Here is an 18,311-nt window from a genome sequence, read left to right on the forward strand (position 1 = left end):
TTTGGTGTCATCGGCGAACTTGGCCAGTCCACTTCTAACTCCAATGTCCACATCATTAATGAAGATGTTGAACAGTATGGGTCCCAGGACAGAGCCTTGAGGGACCCCACTCATTACAGGGCACCATGATGAGTGGGAGCTAGCTGTACTGCAGCAAGCAGCTAAGGGGGCAGACATCTAGGCATTGCAGAATCAAAGAATGAAAGCAGCTGAGCTAAACCACAGCAAGGAATGGGTAGGCTGGTTATCAGGCTATCACTTAGAGAAGGTAGATACTTTGAAGTCCTCAGGGTATGATCAATACACCCTAGGGCAGCAGTTCTCGACTGTCTTGCACCTTATGTCACACCAACCATTTTGTCAAAACTCTGGTCCCATCATGATAAAAACAGAACCCCACTTTTTCTAAAAAGTGAATTGTTATACTTGTATGCATTTTAGTATTTGAAAATTTCCATTAATGAATTGAAGTCTCATGTACGTGACCTTTGGGTTCCACCAATGGGATGTATCCCACTGAATGAGAAACACTACCCTAGGGTACTGAAGGAATGTTAAAGATATTTCAGAGCCTTTGGCTTTTCTCTTTAAGAATTCATGGAGGTCAGCTGAAGTCCTGGAAGAGGGACAAATAGAATGCCCATCTTTAAGAAAGGGAAGGAGGTGAATTACAGACCAGCCTGACATTGTCTCACAGAAAGATCAGAGAGCTGGTCCTTAAGGAGCTCATTGTGAAGCAACTAGAGGAAAACAAGGTGATTGGGAACAGCCAGAATGGATTCCTCAAGAACAAGTCATACCTGATGAAACTGATTTCCTTCTATTATGGTGTGACAGGCTGTATGGATATCAGTGGCTGTGATATACCTTAACTTTAGCAAGGCTTTTGCCACTGACTCTCATGACATTAAGCTATGGAAATACAGGCTAGATGAAAGTATTCTCACAGGTGGATACAAAACTCATTGATTCATCATCCTCAATGAGAAGTAATCAGTAGTGCAATGTCTAGTTAGGAGGAGGTTTCAAGTGGGGTTTCCCAGGGGTCTATCCTGGGTCCAGGTATGCATTAATATTTTCATTAATTATTTGGACAGGGATTGAGTGTGTGCTCTTCAAATTTGTGGATGACACCAAGTTGGGTGGAACTAGGGATACTCCAGATGGTAGGGCTACAATCCAGAATGACCTGGACAGACTGGAAAACACAAGAACATGCACTGCATGCACAAGAACATGATTAGGGAATGAATAGCTAGGCCATTAGTATCCTTTAGTTTCTCGACAAAATATCTCTTTTAGTCAACACAGCTCTTTTCTTGTTTCTATTTCTATCATAATTTAACCACATTTTCCAGTCAAAGAAAAGAGATATTCTGTGCTAATTTTTTTTGTCGGGATCACAATTTTACAAATACTGTATTGAAGAAAAGGTAAGATTGAATATGTGTATATCCTTTCTTGGATCATAGCTCACATACTTATAAATACTTATTGCAGAGAAGGACTTGGGGGTTACACTAGGCCATAAACTGAATATGAGCCACAAGGGCTCTTGTTGCACAAAAAAGGCAATAGAATACTGGGTTGTATTAGCAGGAAAGTTGCTTGCAAATCATAGGAAATGAGTCTTATGCTCTATTCAATACTGGTGTGGCCTCACCTGGAGTATTGTGTCCAGTTCTTTGTCCCACATGTTCAGAAAGACGTGGACAGTTTGGAAAGTGCTGCTCAAAGGAACAAAAATGATTAGGGGTCTCAGAGGCACGATTTATGCAGAAGGCTGAAAGAACGACTGGGGGAGAGAAACCTGAGGTGGGATCTGATAAGTCTTCACATACCTGAAGGGAATTACAGAGAAAATGCAGATGTGCTTTTCTCTGTGAATCTATGACCTTTCTGGTCTAGGAGCAATGGCTTCAAACTGCAGCAGGGGAAATCTGGGTTGGAAATTAGGAAGAACTTTTTGATTATGAGAGTGGTGAAGCATTGGAGTAGGCTACCTGGAGAAAATATGGACTTTCTATTGTTGAAAGCTTTCAAGAACAGGTTGGACAGACACTTGGCCAGGATGGTTTAGTCAGGAATGACCCTGTCTTGAGGAGAGGGCTGGATTTGTTGAACTCCTGAGGCCTCTTCAAGTCATATGTTCATATAATCCTATCATAGGACTGTGGGGCATCATTCTTTTATGAAGACATTGTTGTCTCTGACTCTTCCCCTACCTGCCCTTACTTTCCTTAAGCCTCTCTGGACTTGCAAGGGTTCTATTCAAATTCTGTTTTCTATTTGGAAAATACCAATTTAGAAATAAAAATATAGAAAGATTATTTACAAAGAGAATACATTGTAAATTGCATAATAAAATTAATACTTCCATTTAAACACCTTTTCATTAGAATGATATACAGTGTGTATCCTATAGTTGAAATTAATTTAAAGATACAGAAGATTGACTATAATGCTAGACTATATAGATGCTGTATCATGGAGCTTTTTATAACATTCAAACTGTTCCATCCATGTATCTTATTACATACAGTGTACTTCCAAGGCCTAACAAATACAGAGATCTAGTAATAGTCATAAATATATAAACCTCGTAGTTTTATAAACCCATTTTTAACCAAGATTGGAAATACTGTATTTATGCAAATATTAGATGAAACCTGAATATAAGACTGTTCAGATTCTATATATGGAAAAATTACAAATTTGTCTATAATTTTCCAGGTATAGAATCGAAGTACTGGAAGGTTGTCTTGAATCATGCCCCCCGCCCACAGCATGGAAAGCTGTGGCTGGGAGGGGGTTGGAAGGAGAGAGCCAGGTGGCTCCTTTGCCTTCTGGTTCAATTACTTTTGCCCCCCGAAGCCTTCCTGCTCCTCTGCCACCTGTATCCTGCCCCCATGGACAGCTCCCTGAAGTCTCTGTCTGTTTTCCTGTCCCACTCCCCAGTCTCTGTCCCATCTGCACACAACTCCCCAGTCCCTGACTCTTCCCCTACCTGCCCTTACTGCTTGGGCTGCTCCGTCCTGGAGAAGAGCACTTGGAAGCTCATCCCTTGCCTTGCCATGCAGCAGTGTCAGTGTTTGTGACTGGATGGGCAGAGGAAGGAGTCTCCATGAGCTCTGTGCCCAAGAGAGACCCTAGTCACAAGAGGAGCTGAGCTGTGCCTGACAATAAGGGAAAGAGAAGGAGGGTGGCAGAGGGGAAATGAAGGGGGCAGGCAGGAAGCTATTGTGGGTCTGACCCACCTGCTCCCCCTCTGCTTCATATGTGAATATAAGATGAGGGGTCTTTTCCCTCATGCTAATGGGGGAAACAGTGTGGGGGGAGGGGAGATCATCTTATAATTGAGTAAATACAGTAATTAGGATTATTTTTAACATGGTGTCTTTAGAGCAGTGACTTCTGGTTGGGAGCTCATATAGTCAAATGCACGTGATTATGTACCCAACTGTGTTCTGTCTTAGCATGATGTTGGCTTTCTTTTTTTGTTGTTGTTTTGCTGTATTTTCCAGTGTTAATATGGGGAAATATTGTGTTAAGGGAAAAAAGATATACAACTGATTTTTCTCAACCCTCTCCTATCTGCTATCCAATAAAAGTGTATACATGCCATAGAAGAATGATGTGTATTGCACATCCTTCTGTTAATTGTAAAAATGACATATCTTTGTTAGTTGTAAAACTAGGGTCCTTAACATACGTTAGCGATAAAATTAACTGGTTAATTGTGCGAGAAATTTAGACTGGCTATACATGTGAAGTTGTTATCGCATGATAAAAATAGCCATCCAGCTGTAAAAATGTTACTTTAAAAACATAGAACGTTTTTGTAGATGGTTTCTATCAAGCTTTAATTTGAATATGTGGTATGCTAGGTCTTTGCTGGGTCCTATGGCATCCCAAGATGCATCAATCCCTCCCCTACCTCATTGGCCACCTATGTCAAACAGCAACATGGGTTGCCAATACAGTCTTTGACTGTCAAACACCCACACCTCAGGTGGTGAGAGATTCTCTCACCTTCACCTTTCCCTTCCACAACCCTGATCAGGGCTGGAAAAAAAATCCCTCGCTAGGCATGGAATAAGATGCAGGGGGTTCCTTCCCCTCAGATAGGGGCGGGGTGGGGTGGTAAGGAATAACTCCAGAGCACAGACCCAGGATTGTGAGGAAACCCCTTCCCTTGAACAGACCAGGGGTTCCCTCCCTCTCCCTGCTCAATGCAAAATGCAAGGAGAGGAAGGGACCTCCCAGTCTGTGCTCTGTGATGGGGAGAGTGTTTCTCCAGTCACCTGGCTGTGTGCAAGGAGAATAATTCTCACCCTGCACACCATGCAATTTCCCCCACTCTGTTAAGCACCAGGAGAGGGAAATCACTAATCTTCCTGGCCCTGAGTGGTACAGGGATTTCCTTCTCTCAACTACCGTCTTTGCCTGGCTCCAGTTCTTTGCGTGGGGGGTGGGGAGGGGCTACAGGGTAAGAGTTGTTTCTTTAGTGCAGTCCTATCACTCCTACAGTTTTGCTGCTGACCAGTGTTTAGCTCAGATAGCTTTCCTCAGCTTGTCAGCAGCAGCATAACCTGGCATGCCACTTTCCCCACTCCTGACAGCCTTACCTTTTGCACTGTGCCATGCATTTGGCACAAAAAGCCCCCAAACAAAATAAACCCATGGCATGATTGACATCACATCTGCCAGAGGCCTTGGTAAAACTCCAACTTGGTTTCCCTTGAGTCACTTACAATGGATGTATGTCACAGTTTTCTGTGTCAAAAAATCTGTTGTCCAGCAATTGATGGACAAGACATAGATTTACCCTCTGGAGAGCTAGAAATCTTAATACCTGTAAATAGCATTTGTGTTCGTATAATCAATGTTTAACAGCTAGATTCAGCTGGCAGTTGCTGAAACTGAAAAGACATGTCTTGTGATCGTTGTGCAGAACGGTATTCTATATTGTGTCTTAGAATTAGTAATGGCCACCAAGACGCATTTCAGTATTGTTTATTCAGTAAAACTGGAAAAAAAAAGGCTACTTGAATGCTTTTCTGTAGAAAATGGCAATTCTTGAAGCCAAAAAAATTCATGGAAAAACAGACCTAATAAAAAAACACACACAAAAAAACAGTTTCACAATATTTAAAATAAACATTTCCATAGGGTCAGAACAACCCTTTTCAAGCTTTTTCAACATAGGCTATTTCAATTTTTCCCCAAAAACTTTTAGTTATTTTCTTTTCTCTTGTGTGGTAAAAACCAAATCAAAATGAAAAAATTAATTATTAATACAAAAATCAAGACTCTGATAATTTGGGATCCATTATTAAGCAGAATGACAAATCAGAATATTTCTTGAAAAAGAGAGATTTGGTTTCTACCTAATGCTAGCTTTCACTTTATAGAGGTAACTTTTGTGTATAGTTCATTGAAAAAAAAATCAGATAGAGTTTTTTTTTTCTTTTTTTCCCTAATTTATCAGGGTTTTTTTAAAATGAAAATGTGCTTAAAGGGGTTGATGTTTGTCTATGTTATTAGAGAAGTAAAGCAAAGTGCCCTGCAACCAGACAGCCAAGTCTTTCCAGAATTTGAAGCTCTGACGTAGCTTGCCATTTGGACTGCCTTGGAGACAGGGCTCTCTCTCCATTTTTACTCAGAATTTTGAAATGTATAATTATTTAGGAATTGGAACATTTAAAAATATTGCTGTCCTCCATTAAATTACCTCTTCCTTGTCCTATTAGACAGTTGTTAGTTTGGGGGGGTTGTAGCTGAGGAGGGTAAAGGGTATCTTCATGTTGTAATAAATGGCAAGATCCTATGTGCAGACAAGTATTTCAATGATTACATGTGTCAAAACATTTGTCTGAGCTGACTAGAGCTAGATTTCTACATGCAGCATTTTGGGCACAGAAAAGCTGAATATAGCGTAAGGCTTTTTGCCCTGCCAAGGTCAGATTCTAAGCACAGATATAAACATTCAGCTTTTCTTGAAACCTGTTATGGGAAAGGTTTCAGTGGGAGTTGTTTGCTTGTTTCTGAGGAGGACGTATTCTGGCTCTGAGAGTGCAAGGATTTGTCAGGTTTAAGCTGATTTCTTTTGTTTGTTTTAAAAGATGCATTTTCCCTTCAGTCATGACAGATAAGAATTCCCCATTTGGGGCTCTATCCTGCTGGTATGTAGATAATGTCTGTGAGAAGACAGTGCTGATCTTACTGTAAAGCCGCTAAGCGTGTCACTTTGTTATGATCTGATATGATGAATTAAGTGAGAGCTGTGGGTTGATGACTGGGGGAAAAAAGGGTGCCTAGAGTTCATCCTGTGGCATTCAATGTACTTCTGTGAGGCATTTTGCTTTATTGCCTTTGGAAGCATCTCTGTCACTGTCACTTCCCTATGACTGTCTAGCTCTAAATTCTAGCTTCAGTAAAACATGCACTTAACATCTACTGCAATCTGAAGCAGAGATGTTCAACTTCAAAGTGGCCAGAGGCTGCTTGCCATACACCGCAGGGCCTGCATGTGACAGGGTCTGTGCACTGTGCAAACTCTCAGGATGCCTACTACGTCCACCCACTCCCACTGCCATGGGGCTCTCCCTGCTGTTACATGGGCAATGCAAGCCCTCCTGCTCCCACCAGAGCAGCATGAGCCAGCCCATTTATTGCTGCTGCCACCAGTTATCCAAGTCCCCAGCATTTCTACTACCATAGGCAGTGCAAGCCCACATCCCCCTCCCCCCCCCTTGCCAGCTCATTGCCCCCTTCCTGCCATTGCTGGTAAAGTGTGAGCAGCAAAAGTCCTCCCTCCCCACCAAGTTCCCCTCCTTCCCTGTCAGCATTGTTGTGTGCGCATCCTCCTAGCCACCAAGGCAGTGAGCTGACCAGGCCATCTCTAACACTGGTGCCCTGCCCCAGAGACCTCAGCCATGCCAACAGCAGTCGGAGCTGTAGGAGAATGATGCCCAGGCAGGAGCCCATGGGCCAAATATTAACACCTCTCAGGCTGGATGCAGCTTGTGGGCTGTCAGTTACACAGCCCTGATTTAAAGAACAGACAAAAATTATCAAAATGCTTAGTCTCATCACTGCACTTATGGAGTGCCTATCTTTCAACCACGCCTTATTCCAACATTAGTCACCCCAGTGTTCATCCTGGTCAGCATTGCTTAGCTTAGTAGGGACATAGGGATTTGTTCACATGACAGAGCACCATATACAGCCTTCCACTTCAGGCCCACTTCTGTGAAGAGCTCATTTTCTAAAAGTTGGCAAGAGCCCCAAATTCCTAGTGAACTCACTTTGAGTAGAGAATACTCAGCATTTTGCTGGACCAAGGCATTTATAATCAATCCTATCAGTGGTGGTGCTATGGTCCACGTTTCTTTCAGCAGACTCTAGAATCAAGTCAAGGGGTTTTTACTTAATTCTGTGGAGACCTGATAATGAAGAGAAGCTGCACCTTTTGGAATATTTTGGTTTCTAAGTTATTTTGAGTATAAAAGTTCCTTTCCTTTTCAGAAAGAAAAGTGCATAATAGCTAATTAGGCCCTTAGGGATCAATTTTCAAAACAGTGTGCAGGAGGTATGAGCACAGACCTTATTTGTTAATGGGTATTGTGAACCTACCTCCTGCAACTTTTTTGATTTCCCCCCCCATACACACAATTTTGCCCAACAAAACAGCACCATTATTGGAGAAATACGTTTAAATATATGGAATAAGGTCTCTCTCTCTCTCTCTCTCTGGACATAATATACATCAGCCATGTGATATGGTATGTGCGTGAGAGCAAATGTTTCTGTGCCATTATGATTCACTTCCTCAGAGCAAAAAATATAGTAAAATGATGGAATATTTTTTAAGACCTGTTGAAAAGGCTCAATCTTGTAACCTTTCCTTATATTTACCTGAGTAGTTTCATAGTCTTCAATAGGATTAGTTGGGGGGGGGGAGGGGGGGCAGGAGAGGGAGAGGGTAAAAGCAACAGGGTTTGTCTCTAATTTTGCTGAAGCAAGAAATGAGGAGGCAGAAAATAAGGTTACTACTATATCTTTTTGCAATACAACACACCCAAAACACCAGAATGACTTGAAATAATTTCTTTACTTCATTATTCACTATCAGACACAGCTGGTTTGAAAAGCTACTGGGATCCAAATATTGGGTCTGGTTATTACAGCCTGGTAACTATCCACGAGGGTGGCTCATTCGAGGCTTTAACAGCTCTCAATTTCATTGCTGCTGGCCCTTCACGAAGAAGTACTTCTCTCCTCCTGCAACTCCTGCTCTAGTCATCTAGTCCAATGAATTACACCTAGATCATCCATGACCATTGTCTGTCTAACCTCTTCTTGAACACCAGTGATGGAGAGTCTACAACTTCCCTAGGCAGTTTGTTCCACTACTTCACTGTACAAACAGCAAAGAAGTTTTTCCTGATACCAAATCTAAATTTACTTTGTTGCAACTTCAAGCCGTTGGTTCATATCCTCCTCTCTGTAGCAAGGGGGGAAAAGGTGTCTTCCCTCTTCTTTATTCAAGTATTTAAAGACTACTATCACATCCCGTCTTAAGAGCCTTTTCTGCAATTTGAACATGCAGAACTGCTTCAGCCTCATATTCTATGATTTGCTTTCCAAGCCCTTTACTCTCTCTCCCTTCCCGCTGTCACTTTCCCTTCCCAGAGAGTGAAAAAATATTTTTTCAGGATTTGCCTGTAACACTCATGTTAATACATCCCAGAATGCTTTTCTTTAATGCTACACTTGACACAAATTAAGCTTGCAATCCACTATAACCCCCAGGTTCAGGTACTGCAGAGTAGTTATATGTTCCCTAATCTGTATTTGTACATCTGATTATTTCTTCCAAACTGCAGTGCTTTGCATTTGTCCTTTTTTAATTTAATCTTACAAATTGCGAAATCCTGATTCTACTGAAGTCAGTAGAGGTCTGACTGTAAGCGTAAAATCCTGATTTTATTAATGTTTTTCAGTAAAATCAGTGATTTTACCCTGAAGAGCTCACAGGAAATCTTGAGAATAATTGAGAAAGTCATCCATATCTCCAGAATACCAGGCTAGTATACAGTTCACTCTTCTCTAACTTCTCTAACTTTGCTGAACCAATGTGTTAATTTTACAAAATTTAAAGAAAAAATATTCTATGATTTTCAGACTTCAAATAAATCAGTATTAAATTTACAAGAAGGGAACAATAGAGAATTTCAGCTTGTACTGACTAAAATTAAGCATTTAGTTTCAATACTATAAAACAATATTTTTTTTTATCCTAATTGGAAATGGGTTTGTTGGCTTCAATATTTATTTATTTTGTTTATAATTAAAAAGGATAAAAAGTCTTGGATTTACAGGGGGGGAAAAAAAGGATATTTAAAAGACTGTGAATATATTAATTCATATTACAAATTGGTAATTTTATTTCTTAATATTACTGGAGAGGAGCATAAAATAGCAAATTTCATTACACAAGGGTATAAATTTGACTAAAATGTGTAATGTATCCCTTTGAGCATACATTAATTAAATAGTAATCTCAGAATATCTATAATTTAGAAGAAATTGAGAAAATGTATGTTTTGTTGTTAAAGTCATTTTTTGGTATTGAATATTTGAAACTTAGGTTTCAATTTTAGTTTTAATGTTTTTTATTGTATATATAAATATTATGTATTTATCTCATCAATTTAAGAAAGTGTTAAAGAAAAGCTTAATTTTAAGTAAAAAAACCAACCCTACTTTGACTGCCTTATTTGAAATCTAGGGTCCCACAGATACATTTACCTCTCAGAAGAACCTCTGTATTTCTTCTGGAAGTATTTGTTTTCATTTCAACATTTGTTATTAAGGGAAGCTACTGTAAAACTTTGTCAAGAATAACAGTTACCTTGATGAGAAAGCAAACAGCTTTTTTTGCTAGTGCTGGAAGGCTTTATTACTAGGACTAGTATAGGTAGAGTACACACCATTATGTAAAAAGAACACAAGGGGGGGGTCTTTTTCTGATTTTGAAATGCATTTTGAAACTGTTTTAAACTTAAACACACATAAGCACTACCTGTTGTAGAATAGAAACTCAACTTTAAATTACTTCCTAGTCAAAGGATGAGCTTAAAAAAAGGATTGATTTGGATTTGGGAGATCTACATTCAGAATCCATCACTATCATAGGCTTGCTATACAGATTGTTTCCTAGTTCAAGTACTGGGAATTGGTTCCAATTCAGCAAATCATATAAGTACTTCCTTCAACATTGCTGAAATCAGAGAAAAGTGAGTGCAGAGATGGACTAGTGACTGGTGGTATCTACTCCAGTTCTGTAGCTGTGAAATGCAGGTAATTACACCTTTCTTCTTCACACCCATTTAGATTGTAAACTCTCTAGAACAATCTGAAAGTCTTTATGCAAAAACAATGCCTAGTACAATGGGACTCTCATCTTTTTATAAATAATAATACATTTTATTTATAATAATGGCATTGCACCTGCCGGGCCTCGATCATCTGGTCCCTTGCCGCTCAGCTCTGGATCTTGATGATGGTCTTCCGCTCCGTCCGAAAAGTATTAGGGCCACGAGCTCTCTCCTTGGGCAGTCTTACCCCTCCTAATCCCGCCTGCCACGACTTTGATGATCCTATCAGTGGTGGAGGGGTCCAACCATCCGGGTTCGGTTATCTCAGGCCGAGGGGTGATGGTCTTCACGAGGCTCCAACCTTCCCTGTACCTTGCCCTGTACCCAGCCACGATGGTGTGCTGATGTTGTTATCTGCGGCCAGCCCTCCCTATGCGAGAATGTATTCCTGGGTCTTGCTTGAGCCTGGGTTGTGTGGCTGAGTCAAACTAGGCCCTCTAAATCCTTGGCCTATTGTAGCCCTCTGCCTTACTTTACCCCAGCATCCCAGGCAATAAAAATTAACTAATAAAAAGAAAAGATGCTAGTAACAAACTGCTTGCTACCTCTCAATAATCCATTGATTACTATCCTGTGGCATCTAAGTTACAGTGTGCCCCCTCTACTGGCTGCCCCTACATGATACCTATTCCCTACCCTTAGTGTACCCTATGTGCATCCACCCCTTGATGTCCCTTCCACCTCGGATAGGAAACCTTCCTTTGATGGGCTCTCCCGAGTCTTCCGTCCAGGACGAGATGGTCTTAGCTAGCCCCTTGACCGTTCACCTCTCTCTTGTGCGATCCACTGGAACCAGCCTCTGCCAATGAGGACCCTCCTGCAGGCTCTTCTCACAGCTACAGGATGATATGCAGCCTGGATACCTCTGTCCTTCTAAGCCTGGTAATAGCGTCTTTATACTGATGCTTGTCCGGGCATTCTCCTGCCCTATGGGCAGCGTTCTCCAGCTCCCCCTCCTCCTCAGTGGGTCCAGGAGCTACTTTCTCTTTGCTCTTTCTCCACCTCTCCTCCTCTTCTGTCTTGCTGTCTCCCCTTCTTATCCTTCCATGCCGGGTCTCCTCCTCCTTCTCCCCAGCTGCTATCACTTTAAAAAAACCGCGGCTAACGAGCCACACGGGTCCCACTGCCGCTTTCAGTCCCACCGTGGTTCCTGCAGCAGGTAGGGCGTTTTTGCTTGTTTTTCCTTCTCTTATGTTTTCCCTGGGGTGTGTTGTCCCCCAGAGTCCCTCCTTCACCCTTTGGGATCCATGACCTCCCCTTGCCCCGGGACAGGCATGAACGGAAAGAATTCTTGTGGGTGTATTTTATTGGACCAACTGCATAGTTGGGATAGAGATAAATAAACTTTCAGATATCATAATACTGTTCCTCATGTCTCCAAGAGGGGAAATAATAGTAAAGACATTTAATAGAGATGAAACACAACTTTTGGTTATTCTTGTTAAATTCCCTGCTCCCTGATGTTTTGGTGTTACTGATATTACCAACATGTTTTCTGAGTCCCTGACAGCAATCCTCAACTTGTCTGTGTCCCAATCTCACATTTCCAGGATGTGATCTTTCTTCTCTGTCCTCAACACTCATAACTCTTTTCAGGACCCTTATTGGTTCCTATATAACAAATAGTGCAAACTCTTCCTTTCCTTTTTTCCCTGGACTAATTCCTGATGATCATCAACTCTTATTCTGGCTAATCCATAAAGCAGATGCCAAATATTTTTTCCTTACTTTTCACTCTGAGATTAGTCTCCTCACTGAATATTTTCATCATCTCCCTCACTTCTATACTAATATCATGCTTCTTAGCTTAAAATTCAAAACCTTTCATCACTCAGACCTGTAATTATTCATTTCTATCTCTTATCACTTTATCCCATTTTCAGTCTGCCTGCAGGTCCCACCTCAACCACTCAGTTGTATTCTCCACCCACAAATGCATTTGTACTTTTTTCCTCTCATTCCTTCTGCCTGTAATGTCCTTAAGCAAAAATCATCTATTCCCACACATTGTCATCTGTCAGAGGCAAGCAGTCCCTTGCATTGTGCTTGTTAAGAAGTAAATAATTTATTAGAATGATCTAGTATAGCCCAGTTTTTAAAGACTTCTGTTAAGTTCAGTTTTTTTCTTATGACGTCTGTCTCCTGAAGGGATCACAAACTCCACAAACTCTTAATGTGACAATCAAGCTTCCTGTACCTATTTGGAGCACTCCTTATGATTTTTTAAGTTTCTGCATTGTATCCCCAGTGAAAGTGCATTAGAAAAATGTTGCTAAGTGCACTGAGATACTAGGCAGACCAGTGCCAATATATATGTATTCTGCATTCAGAGTCCAAGTAGCCTACTTTTGCTACTGAAATCTCAAGATCATTTACAGGAATGCCAGTATTAAAATAAGCAATGGGATGTGGCATGGTGGTTGAATAATTGTAGCGTGACATCTTAAAACTATATACTGTAATGATGCCCTTAGAAAATGCAGCATATTTCACCTAATGGTTATTCCTATGTTTAGGCCAAGTGAGTCCCAGAAATAGTTAATTTATGATGAATTATAGTGACTGTACCACCTTGGTGGTGGTAGATATTGATTAATTTGCCCTTTTAAGAAGACATCTTACATCAATTAATCTCCTAGCTAAGAATTTACTTCATTAATTACAATCATATTTGAATTAAGCTTAGTTATTATCATGGGTGAAAAGCACATTTTTGTCTTGGCACCTTGGATATCAAACCTATAGATATAGCTCCTAGAAACTGTATCTATCTATATAGTTTTTATGATGGATAAAAATATGGTAGTAAAGTAAGATCAATATGCAGTATATATAGGAAGTGAGAGTGAGATGAAAAATCTTCCTTCACTGACTCCTTTAATTCTGTAGATGACTAAGTGTTTGTTTATCCCGAGTTTAAATAAATGTGCAAACCTTAATTACACTTGCCACTGGTGAAACAAATATCTTGCGTAGAGAAAGGTATTTCATATCATTAAATGTAATATTACTTTGGATATCTTCAGTGTGAACTGGTTGTTTCTTCTCTCTGTTGAAATTCCCCTTTTCCATTGTAGAAACCAAGCCATCTTCCTCAATATTTCTATAATAGAATATGTACAACAGAAAAATACATACATTGTGTATCTGCATTTGAAAGGTGTTTTGAAAGTAGTTGGGTTTAATGTTAACAATACTGAATGTACCTGGTAAAATAATTCAGTCTAAAAAAAAAAAAAAGTATATGGAGGGAAAAGGAGAATTTCAGGAGACACCAATAGCTAGGGCCTTGTTTAAATTATGATTTCACATTTTTTCAAGAAAATCACAAAATTAAGAGATTTGGGGGAGAAGAAAGCTTGGGGATGGGTAAGGGAGGGGCTGTTTGCTCCTGCAGGGAGGAAAACCGGGACACAAGGGGTTGGGGGCAGGGTGAGAGAATACACGAGAGAAGCAAACAAACCTTCCCTACCCAGCACCAGAGCTGTTTGCCAAGGCATCCCCCAGGTGCCCCCAACCCAATATGCCCCAGTTTTCTGATGCAGAGGAGCAAACAGCCCCTCTCCTAACCACCCCCAGCTCTTTTCTCCCCTGTCCCTCTTACAACCCCATTCCTCCCTCTCCTTGACTGGTGGGGAGTGGAGAGAATGGGGGTCAGCAGCAATCAGAAGCCTTGGGAGCAATTCTGAAATTTAAACCTTGACCTAAACCTGCCCCCTCAGACAATCAGAGGGTATGGGGGGCACCAATATCTGGGCATAAACATGGCAGCTCCCACCATGATTGGGCCATGATATCAGTGAGATGGGCCTGTGTTATAAATCAGGCCCTACCAATGACTAACTTAGGAATGACCATATAGGGATATTAAAGCTGTGTGAACATGTACAAATTACCTGGGAGAATTTTACAGGATTCTGTACAACCACTGTACAACCAAGGGGACCCTGTGCACTAAGGGTATGGAAAACAGGCCATATTAAATTCAGCCTCAGCCTGAATTGTGGGGGGCGGGGGGGCAGTGATTTGATTAGTTGATTCGGATCACTGTCCCAATTCAATTTGGCCTAATCTGAAGATTCAATGCCGATTTGGAGAATCAGTGATTTGGCCATAGACACAGCTTTAAATGTTTTTTCTACACAGTTTGAGGTACCAGCCATGGTTCATGAACGCTGAGATGGTGAGGTGGGTGGAGTGTTCCACAGGAGTGTGGGGAGCCCCCCACATGCTCATAGTGGACCCAGAAGTAGACCAGAAGTACTTGAGGAAGACAGCTTGGTTTCTACAAAAGAAAAGGGGCATTTCAACAGAGAGGAAACATTTCTGGTTCCATCACTGAGCACTTGGGGGATCCCCCTACATCTCCCCCAGCTCAGCAATTAGCTGTGGGGAGACCCCGGGTACACCCCTAGACCTGGGAGGCACCAGCCACTGACATGTCATGTACTCCACCACCACACTATTCACAAGCTGCCTGATACCTTGAGGTATGTAGAAAAAACATTTAAAGCTGTGTCTATGTCTGAATCATTGGATCTTTCCGCATCTATTCAGAGGGTTCCGATTTGATTTGGAGAAATTAAAGAGTCTCCTGATTGGATTCGGCTGCTGAATCGGGCCGTATCTCTGCTGAATTGAATCAGCGACTGAAGCTTTGCACAGCTCTGCTGTGCACATCCTAGCATATTCTGCAGGTTTCCTAAGTCTTTCTGGTGACAAATGGCAGCAGTGCACAGGGTTTGGCTGACCCAGATTGCGGCATATTGTGAGACTGTGAAAGGGGCATGTTCTGCCCACTGCTGGGGTGGAGAAAAAGTCCAGCCCAAGAGAGACAGTATTTCTCGGGAAGGAGTGGGAGCAAAGCATCCTGAGATGCTGGAGGACTGTGCTGTGGCTGCTCTCAGAAGGTTAAATTATACAGATGTACATTTTCCCAGGAGAAACTCTTGAGAGTGCTTTAACCCTGGTTGCTCCCAAGTTATTTTTCCTTGGAATCAGCCATTTTTGCTTTGGAATTCTCCCAGCAGTAACTAAATGTCTGCATATGGCCCAAATTTCTAAAAATAAATGCCTCTCAATGGTTAAATCACCCATAAAGAGGAAATGCAGCTGGTACATTTTTACACCTGAATCTGCGTAAGCATATAGTTTGCTCAGAAGCTATTTACAATATAAGGTAGCTCACCTGTGTTCCCTTACTATGAGAATGAAAAATACGATGTGGGTAGGGTAGCTATATCTTCTTTGCTGAAAGAACACCCCTATGTGCATTTTTAATATGATTAGCATAGATTCATTTTAATAACTTAGTAGTTACAGGCTTTTAATGGTCCCAATTTTCATGAAGTTTGAATAACAGGGAAGGCAATGGGAGCTACAGCTGCTGAGTACTTCTGAAAATCAAACCACTCTAGCTCAATTCTTTTAATCTAGATTTAGCCCTGGAATATGACAGCTTCTGTCAGTATATCCCAGGACTCTGGGCCCTGGTGGCAGCCAGATTGCCTGGAGGAAAGTTGTCATGGTATAAGGCACCCTTTCCCTTCCAATGATTAATTTGCACCTGGTAAATACAACTCTAAAAGCAATTTTGTGTATCCCTTGGTAGCCTCTTTCAGTACAGCCCCTATGGGGTCTTAGCTGTGGTATAAAGCTGCCCTCCCCTGGCAGAAATTCTTTCTTCTTTATAGCAGCCCTTGAGAAGGAAAGACTGTGTGTAGCTTGCATGTCTCTGAGCCACTGTGTGTGAATCAAATCCTTAAGCTGTACTTTATGCTGTCACTTGGTGACAGTTTTGATACACAAATATCATCAGTTAATTCTTCTTCATAGGTTAAACTTACAGAGAATGTCAGAAAAAATACTTACTTTTGACCCTCCTTCAATAAAGATCTGATGATTTGATCACCAGAGTGTTTGTAAGTTTAACTGACCTTTTAAAAATTTAACTTTTATATGGTACCAGGACAATTCTGTGTTCAGAGGAAGTAAAAAGATACACAGGGTATGAGCTGTTTGATGTGTGCATTCAAATGCCAGGAAGAATGCCGATAACTACATTGGAAGGAAGTGCTGTAGTTCAGTGGTGCAGGGCTTCCCACAAAAAAAGAAAGGAGAAGAAAATGGGTACAGTCTTTGAAAGATGTATTTTCTGATAAAATTGTGCTGCCCTCATATAATATAGCGAATGCAATGCAGGACTTTAGAAGAGGCCCATAAGGGAACAGGAGATACATTATAACCGACAAATTACTAAAACAATATAAGAATAACACAAGGAAAGAAATGAAAGAAATATATGTGTTTGGCAAGCCTGATGCAAGTTGATACAGAAGAAATGGAAGAGATCCCATGTAATGATAATGTGTCCCATGTACAATAGCAATTAATAAACGAGAGTGTGGAACCTGGCCTACAAAATCAAACTAAACACAGAAAAAGAACTAGAGGCAATTGTCAAAAACCTGGCAAAGTTTGAAAAAGGATTAACTGAGGCCAACATGCTGTAAACAAAAGATTGGAGTGGGCAAGGGATGAAAAATGCAATGGACATTCAGTAGAATCAAGGAGCTGATGACCCAGCAGCCTGGAACAGCCCTCAACTATCTCAGTGTCAAGAAAAGTATAGTCCTTCATATCAACATTTTACAGGGTAGACTCAAAGCAGTTCTCCAGCAAGACAATACCCCTACAAAATGTGCTCCTTGATCACCTTTTTATCTGCACAAGCCAACTATGCACAGATGGAAAAAGAAAAGTTGACTGCGCAGTGTCATGTTACAGGGTCAGCTTACTGTGGCAGGAGCCACTTATAGAAAGATGCGTCTTTATTCATGCTGCCAGCATCCAGACAGCCATGCTCTCTAAGCCCACCTCTCTTAAAGACATACACAATCAACTCACGTCCTCTTCCCAAATAAACAGCACAACCCACTTCAACCAACACTCACACAAAGAAAGAAAGAAAGAAAGAAAGACTTTGACTTTTTAATTACTTTATTCAGGGGTTCAGGTATACAACAATGGTGGCCGCTTGCAAAGCGAAAACACAAAGAGCTTACTACCAAACCAAACCAAACAACCAACACATCACACTGTGACAGACACCTTCACTGCATTTCACGTCGTGTCTCACATGCTACGCGGTTGGTGTGCCGGCCACACAGTCATAAACAATTCAGACCCTGCTCCATCCCATCATACACGTAACAAAACCTTCAACTTCCACACAAAAGAGAGCAAAAAAGCAGCCTGGTGAGGGCCCAGGACGCGGCAGAGCTGGAAGTTGCAGTTCGACACCAAGCCAGCTCAGTCGCCCAGACCAGTCATGACATCAGAGTGCGTATTTGAGACAGCTGTCCTCCACCCGGCACAGCGCACCCTCAAGGGCCCAGTGTGCCTCAAATGCGGGCACCGCCCGCCAGAGCACAGCATGCTCAAACTCCAGCGAGAGGCACGCCTGCACCAGGAGGCGGAAAAGCCACAGGGCATCATCTGAACTGGTCCCAGCAAGCTGGTTCCAGCGGCTCTTGAGGATGGCCAACTTGGCCTGATCCAGTTCAAAGTTGGCCAGGCAGATGGGGCCCTTCTCAGCCGCCCGGTATGGGCAGGAGCACACGAAGGTGGTCTCCGAAAAGCTCCTGCCCAGAGCCCGCAGCAGCAGCTCGAGGGTGACAAAGAGTGGCTGCAGGCGGGGGCAGTCAAGGAAAGCATGAAAAAGGGTCTCCTCAACACCCCCCAGGCAGAAGGGGCAGGCTATCGAGGCGGCTGGGTCCAAGTGGGACGCAAACGTGCCAGTGGCTAGGATGCCGTGCAGCAACCGCCACTGCAGGTTGCCAGTCTTCTTGGCGATTGGTGGCTTAT

The sequence above is a fragment of the Crocodylus porosus genome, unplaced genomic scaffold (genome assembly GCF_001723895.1).
Source record: "Crocodylus porosus isolate Cpor-Errol unplaced genomic scaffold, CroPor_comp1, whole genome shotgun sequence".
NCBI lineage: Eukaryota > Metazoa > Chordata > Crocodylia > Crocodylidae > Crocodylus > Crocodylus porosus.